The 7,856-nt window shown below is 42.2% G+C and overlaps 1 pseudogene; it reads right to left on the bottom strand.

Moving 5' to 3' along the window:
- Window positions 1–3,148: 3,148 nt before the first annotated feature.
- Window positions 3,149–7,856, bottom strand: part of LOC114640452 — a 45,355-nt pseudogene continuing 40,647 nt past the window's right edge.

The raw sequence follows: 7,856 nt of genomic DNA, 5'->3' as shown, positions 1-7,856 counted from the left end.
TGAAGAGCATTTCATACCATGAGTGAGAAAGATTCAATCTTTGGAAACATTTAATCCTTCAAAAATTAATCTGTAAATTCAATCCAATCCTAATAAAATCTCCCAAAGGATTTTTTTATGTAATATGGCAAGATTTAATTAAAATTCATATGGAAAAGTACAAGCAGATAATCAGAAAAAAAATGGAATTAAAAAACAAATCTCGGGGAGGGGGTAAAAAAAAAAAAAAAAAAAAAAAAAAAAAAACAACAAATCTCAAGTCTTTCATTTATAACTGTAATATAAGGTCCAATAACTTAAACAGAGCAGCGTTAGAACAGGACTGGATAAGTAATAGGGTAAAATCTAGAGATGCTAAGTGTGTCATTTCGAATGGGTGGGCAGGGTGTTTAATAAACAGTGCTAAATTACGTGAGCATCCCCTGATAAAAAAGATGAGATGGTGGCTCAGTAGTTCAACATGCTGACTGCTCTTACAGAGGACCCTGGTTCTGTTTCCAGCATCCACATGGCGGCTCATCATCAGGAACTCCAGTTCCAGAATATCCAGCTCCCCCTACTGGCTTTTGCAGGCTCCTGCACACACTTTGTGCATATGAACCCATACAGGTACACACACACACATAAACACACACACAGAGAGAGATAAAGTAAATATTTTTTAAAGAAATGCTACTATCATTATCTAATAATTGTTATAAAGTAAACTCAAGTTAAATTGAAGATTTAAAGGTAAGCTATCTAAGTATGTAACCGTATTTGCAACATACGAATGAAAACAAATACCCGTGACCTTGGATAAGCAGGTCTCTACTGGGAGGCTTAAAGTCATGAGAACAAATTACAAAGTTGACTAACTCAAAATGAGAATATTGATATGACAAACAGGTTGGAAAAACAGAAGATTATTTCAAGTGGATGGTGAGCAGAGAGGATCCGTAAGTGTATTAGTAATAGATAAAAGATTGATTTCTGGCACAGAAAAGGATTATTTTCTAGAAATGGGGGGGGGAATACAAACAATCTAATGTAAAAACAGACAAAAATACAAGAAGCTACTGTACAGAAAGAGATGCAAATCTGTCACCCAGCAAGTAGAAGACAGGAAATTATAGCAATAATGTGTGATTTTTTATCCATCAGATTAGTAAGATTTAAGCCTGCGTATTCTCAGAAGCCACCAACAAGATCCAAAAATGGCACATATCTTTTGTCTTACTATTATCAACTTTAGTAATTTTGGAATACATATATGTATTATATATTACATATATATTATATAACACAATATAATGTATTATATTACAAGAAGATATGTTTAAGATATATAAGAGTGAAACTGGGAAAACATTAAATGGCCCCTTAATAGAAGAATAGCACAATAACTCTACAGCTCTTCTGTAGAGTATTATATAGGATGGGGTAGTATCATACAGCATGGTACAGTGTGGTATACTGTGGTGCAGTATAGCATAGTTTAGTGTGGTATAGTGTAGTATGGTATAGAATTGTATAAAGTAATATAGTATGTTGTTGTATAGTACAGTCTGGTATAGTGTAGTATAGTGTGGTATAGTGTGGTATAGTGTGGTATAGTGTGGTATAGGTAGTATACTGTGATTTGTGTGGCAGACTGTGTCTCAACCATAGCAATGCATATGTATAAGATATGTACTTCATGGAATGGTGACATGTGCTGACGTGGATGATCTTGAAGGTGTGGTGTTCATGGAGAAAGTTTGAAGCCACAGAGAATCTTATCATTCATATCTCCAGTTGTATGTATTTATGTATATTTTATTACATGCCTGAGAGTATGTCTGTGAACCACATGTGTGCCGGGACCATCAGAGATCAGAAGAAGCACTCAGAGCTCCTGAACCTGGAGTTATAGTGGAGATGTGGGTTCTAGAAACCAAGAACACCAAGCCTAACCTCTGAGCCATCTCTCCCGGCCCATCTATCCTTCATACTTTTAAAATGTATATACTCATCGGAACAGAAGTAAATGTTCTCACAGATGATTAGTGTTATATTGAAGTGAACAGATGAATTTCCTATTCAGGCAGGGAGAGGGAAAACAAACTTAGTCTGATATGTAACTTTTCACTTTTTACTGCTGACTGTACACAGAGAATAGATCTGTGTAGCCCTGCCCCTTTCTTCCCAGGGGTTGTGGGCCACCAGCCTGAGGGGGCAAAGAAAACAGAGGCAGAGAGCCGGATTAGAACAGCTGTAAGTATAAACAGAATGACCCCTGGAGACCACTGCTGCCAGACGAGTCTACTTTATCGTTTCTGTACAAGGGCTCTTTTAGGGGTGTGGGTGGAAAGGGCTAATTGGTCAAGAGGACTGGAAGGGCTGATCAGTTATAGTACCGCACTTAATTAACATGTGAGGGAAAGCCAAGGTGGAACGTGGGTTACGCAGCCTTGCAGAGAGCTTTGTACAAGTTGACTTTTCAGACAAGGCCGGTCACCTGTGTTCAGTGACACTCTTCAGACAAACACTGGCAGGGACAGTGAAGCCTCACTGAGGGAGTCCCCCATTTTGTGACAAGCTCAGAAAGCCATCCGGTCATGGGGGACTGCTACCTTAATAGCAAGATTCCCCAACATACGAGCCTCTGCCCTCCCCAGCAGGGAGAAACTCTTGCCACGTGTATTGTGCTGAACTCTATCTGCTCCGTTCTCTTTTTCTAACACAGATGTTGGGCTTCTCGCCTTCTCAGTTCCACCATATTCAACTCTATAAGAGATGATGTATTTAGGTTTTTTATTGGGAAGGCAGCATGCTGGTAAAATTTTTGTTGTTTTTGTTTGTTTGTTTTTTGTTCTTTGAGACAGGGTTTCTCTGTGTAGCCCTGGCTGTCCTGGAACTCACTCTGTAGACCAGGCTGGCTTCGAACTCAGAAATCTGCCTGCCTCTGCCTCCCGAGTGCTGGGATTAAAGGCATGCACTACCACTGCCCGGCAGCTGGTAAATTTTTAATGCCCACTTTTATCTCTTTCTAACCTACCCCTACTATTTTGTGACCCAAATGGATATATCTAGGAAAGAGCCCTTTTTTCTTTTCCTTTGTGCAAGATTGTATTAAATGTCTTTAAGGGACAACATCCAGCCTCCAGATACAGCCACCAAGACCCTGTTATGCTGTGGACAGTGGCTGGGACATGGCAGGTGGCTCTGGCTTCCCACCCTTCTGTTTCAAGATGGAGGTGGAGCCGAGATTTCATCCACAATGTTCCACAATGCTCACGTAATCAGGAAGAGGCTTCTTGGGGTCAGTCTTACCACTTGGGTCCCAGGGGAGCTGGTCTTCACTTTGATGCCCAGCACAACCTGTCTGAGGAGTCCATGGCCCACAGAAGTAACATCGTGGTTAACAGGTCTCCACTATGGACCATCAGACCATCCACAAACTTCATGGACTTGGCCCTCTGTCTTCAGCACTTCCCAGACACCACAACTTCAAATCCTGTGGCCCCTCTCTCCACAGTGAACCTCGGCACAGCATAACAGGCCCTTCACAAGCCCTCCTAGGGGTTTGTAACAGAGACTCTTCTGCCTTGGTGGTGGCACACTGACAGATCAAAGCCATCTTTCTGCATAAAGCCCTATGCTGCTTTCAGAGAAGCCGAATCTTTTCCAGGCTACTGCAGTCAACTCTGTGATCTCACACACTACTGCAGTCAACTCTGATCCCACGACCCTTCTCACCAAGAACATCCTGTGTTCTGGTGGCTACAACAGTGATTTCTGTTCTGTTGGGTGTAATTCAGACTTCAACTCCAAAGTAGCTAGCCTCAGTCAACTCCTAAGTGAGAAAGGCATGATTTCAGCGTTGAAGATGCCATCAGCTGCAAAACTTGCTCTTCTTGGAAACTTGTACCATTTGCCATCCACTGGGGTAAGGAAAAAGTGAAATAGGTTTGTTGTTATTGTTGTTTGGAGGGGGGGGTTACTTTTAAAGGAAGACTTTCTGTGTATCTCAAGAGACTTTAGCAGAAAGACCACTGTTCTGTGGTTATCTCCTGTGCTTAGATCTGTACTCCCAATGTTTCATAGTTAGCTTCAAAAACCGTAAGGACTTAGCAGATATTTGTCAGCTACAAGCTGTTCCTACTGTAGACCTGAGTGAGAGGCATCCATCTCTGTGTCCTAAAGAGAGAGCCGGCTGCCTGGAATATTGTTTCTCTTGATTATTTCTCATATCCTCTATTTTCCTGCTTTGCCACTGTAGAGAGTTGTCTTAAATCATGAGTGTAGTCCAATTTTATATATGCATATCTGGGGAAAAAAACCCAGGCATATAACCAGCCTCAATGCATAGTGCAGTATAAAATGAACAAGCAAGTTTAATCAACATTCAGATAGGAGTAGGAATGACTCTGGTTTTTCATTACTTTGGAAAATAGTTCTTTAAACACCAGTAAGCCGTGTGAGAGTGGACAACCACGATTCTAAAGCATGGGTGTTTCCTGGACTGTTTATCTCCAGGGAACAGGCTGTGGGAATCTCTCTGTCTGTCTGTGGGTTGGGGAGGAGCTAGTGTGTGGGAGACAGATCACTTACACAATTTCAAACACCAAGACTGGCCTGGTGGCCTCCTGGAGGAGGTGGGCCTGCTTTCCTCCTTCCCTTGAGCCACAAAATTTCTCAGGGCCCTGACACTTTAAGACATGATGTTCTTGCCCTCCTAGTCTGTTTAACAGGTAAAGGGGTTCTAACAGACCCGAGCACGGCAAACATTCAAGAGAGGTTTTGACCTTTTACCCCATTCCCTCTGCCTTGCTGAAAACCATTATATCCCTAAAGCTAGCCCCCAAGGTCCATTGCCTTATTTGACCACTTCCTCCTGAGGCTAACCACCAAGGTCCAGCTATCAAAGTATTAAAGTCCAGCAATCAAAAGCTCCCATTGGCTCACCTAATTAACCTGTCCAATCAAAACAAACCAACTCATCCTACGTGGGTTTCCCCTTTGACCTTTACAAACTGCCATTTGCCCATGTGCCGAGTGACTTACAGAGTGGCAGTACACAGCCTGGAGCTGCAGCCGCAGTAGACAGTGGGAGAGCTCTCCTTTGCAGGGTTGAGAACAAGCTTGCCAAGGAACCTGGATGAAGTTTCCACAGGACAGGGCAAGGAGATGACTGAATGTATAGCATATAGGAGAACTGAAACAAAAGGAACAGGTTGAAGAAACATCCTAAAAATGGCTGACAGGGCAAGGTAGGGATGGGACTCCTCCTGGGGAAAGAGCTTCCAAGAGGTGGTGTCTTGGTTGAGTGTGGTAGTTCTGGTGCAGTAAGGGGTGGGGCTAAGGCAGAAGGATTATGACTTCCAGGACAGTCAGCCAGCCTTCCAGACAACAATTGTATTAATCAGGGTTCTATAGAGTCACAGAGCTTATGAATAGTCTCTATAGAGTAAGGGGATTTGTTATGATGATGTACAGTCTGTAGTCCAACTCCCCAACAATGGTCAGCTGTGAGTGGGAAGTCCAAGGATCTAGCAGTTGCTCAGTCCCACGAGGCTAGTAGATTCTAACAGATGTGCTGGCAAGTAAATGCAAGCAGGTGAAGAAGAGTGGATCTTCCTTCTTCCAATGTCCTCATGTAGGTCTCCAGCAGAAGGTGTGGCCCAAATTAAAGATGTGTACCACCATGCCTGGATCTAGGATTTGTTTTGTCCCAGGCTGACCTTAAACTCAGAATGCTCCTTGCCTTAGTCTCCTGGATTAAGGGCCTGGGCCTAAGCTTTTCATAGCCACTATGCCTCAAGATCTCCATACCAAGATCCAGGTCAGAAACTTGTATTTCCCAGCCTCAAGATCTGGATCAGAGGTGAGTCCTCCAATTCTGGATTATAATTCATTACAGATATAGTCAAGTTGACAACCAGGAATAGCCATTACAGCAAGTCTCTTTCTTTAAAAAACAAGAAAGGATATCAAGAGTTGTCAGAGGGTTGTGGGGTTAGATGGCTGGGCTCATACAATGCCTCTCAACACCTTTGTATAACTTCACATGTGAAGAACCCAAGGCCCTGAAATTTCACAGAGGAAGATGGACTGGTGCACAGTTAGAACAGGAAGAGGTCCCAGTGAGTTAGGATTGTCTACATTCCAGTTTGTCTATTGTGAGGAGAGAGAACAATTTCTAAGGGTCTCTTCCGAGAACATGGTATAAATGAAGCTTCTTAAATCTTCCACTTTTTCTCTCTTGCGTGGGAAAAACTTGATTACCTCATTTTGGTTGAGTCCACTAGGATCTCCTTGTCAGGCTCTAAGCACTGCTACAAGAATTCTTTTCCATCCCCTCTCAATGTTTAGTAAGTAGAGCAAACACTCTCCATCAGCTTTAAAGGGAACAGTCTGGTCTCAAATGTAAATAGCAGTGTACAGAAGACTATTCTCTACTTTCATTTCTCAGAACAGCATTCTGAGGGGTTTTTTTCCCCATTAGGCCAGCGAGAGGCTCAGCTTTCTCTATGAACAAAGGAAGATAAAGGTCATAGGGAGACAGTTACAGAACACAATTTGTGCTAATAAAATATTAATGATGCTTGGATTTGTGGCCATAGTCACTAAAGATGGAGAGAAGGGGCCAGGGGCCAGAAAAGTGGTTAGGACAGAGACTTTGCTCGAGTTTCTTGTTCCTTCTCTCCCAGCTGGTCTGCAACAGTAATGAGGCCTCTTGGGGACCATTTGCTTAGATGCTCAGATTTTACATTTTCTCTGTTAGAGAAATATCTTGGTCTCCAGTTCACACACACACACACTGTAAATTAGTTTGTTTTAGCAACATCCACATATGCATGTATAGAGCAAAGATGAAAATTGAGGCTCAAAAAGTCTTTAATCCAAACAAACAAAACAAAACAAAAAGTCTGTAATTCCAGCACTTGGCAGGTTGAGGCAGAAGGTTATTCTTAACTCCGGAAGCAATTTGAGATCAGCCAGGGCTATAGGATACTGTCTCAAAACTAACTAAATGACTTGATCGGCAATTTAAATGTCCCTCTGTTTTAGATGCACGTTACTCTCAAAGTGACTCAAGCAAGCAGCTGGTTATACAAATGGAATGGTTAGATCATCCTCAGTTGCCTGTATACTAAAAAAGCCTAAAAGGTGTCATGATAATTATTCTCCTGTAGGTTTTCATTTCTGAAGATTTGATTTAGTAAAATAATAATAATAATAATAATTGAATAGCTTTTTATAATATATGAAACCCTTGAAACATGTATGACAAGGCAAGACAGTGCAGAAGTTCCTCCATGTTGCAAAATGGCCTCTTGTTGAGGCCATTTTAGATTTTATCTTCTTGATGAGGAGCCCAGTGGAAAATTACCCAGGTCTATTCTAGGACTTCTGAGGTACAGAAGTCCCAGCTAGCTTATCTCAGCTTCTGTTAAACTGCCTACTTATGCAGAATCTACCCTTCAGCTAACTGCTTATCTTAGCCTCTGTTAAACTGCTTGCTTGCACAAAGGCTCCCACTGCCGCTGTGGAGTGAGGTGCCAGGATGTGGTTTTTGCCTTCACAAACCCTATGCTTGAACACTTGGTGCCTTAGTCTCAGCCAGCTGGAGTAAAGACTTTCAATTGGCTATAAACTGTGTGTGAGTGGTCACCTTTGGTGGGTTCCCTATAACACACATGGCTTTATTAGATTCACCTGGTAAACTGAGTTATAGGTAGATTCTATGGTATTTCAGTCTGTGCTTTCATGTGCCATATGGATCTGTGAGCCTCCTTAAATCCATATGCCTTTTGCTTTTAGCTGCTCAGCTAACAAATGGCAGTTAAAACTACATGGGGTAGAGTACCCAGGTGGTTAGTCCAACTAGT

This window comes from Grammomys surdaster, unplaced genomic scaffold (assembly GCF_004785775.1).
Source record: "Grammomys surdaster isolate TR1022 unplaced genomic scaffold, NIH_TR_1.0 125818, whole genome shotgun sequence".
In the NCBI taxonomy this organism is placed as follows: Eukaryota; Metazoa; Chordata; class Mammalia; order Rodentia; family Muridae; genus Grammomys; species Grammomys surdaster.
The sequence above is the reverse complement of the archived record's forward strand: the minus strand, read 5'-3'. Positions and strand labels throughout refer to the sequence as shown.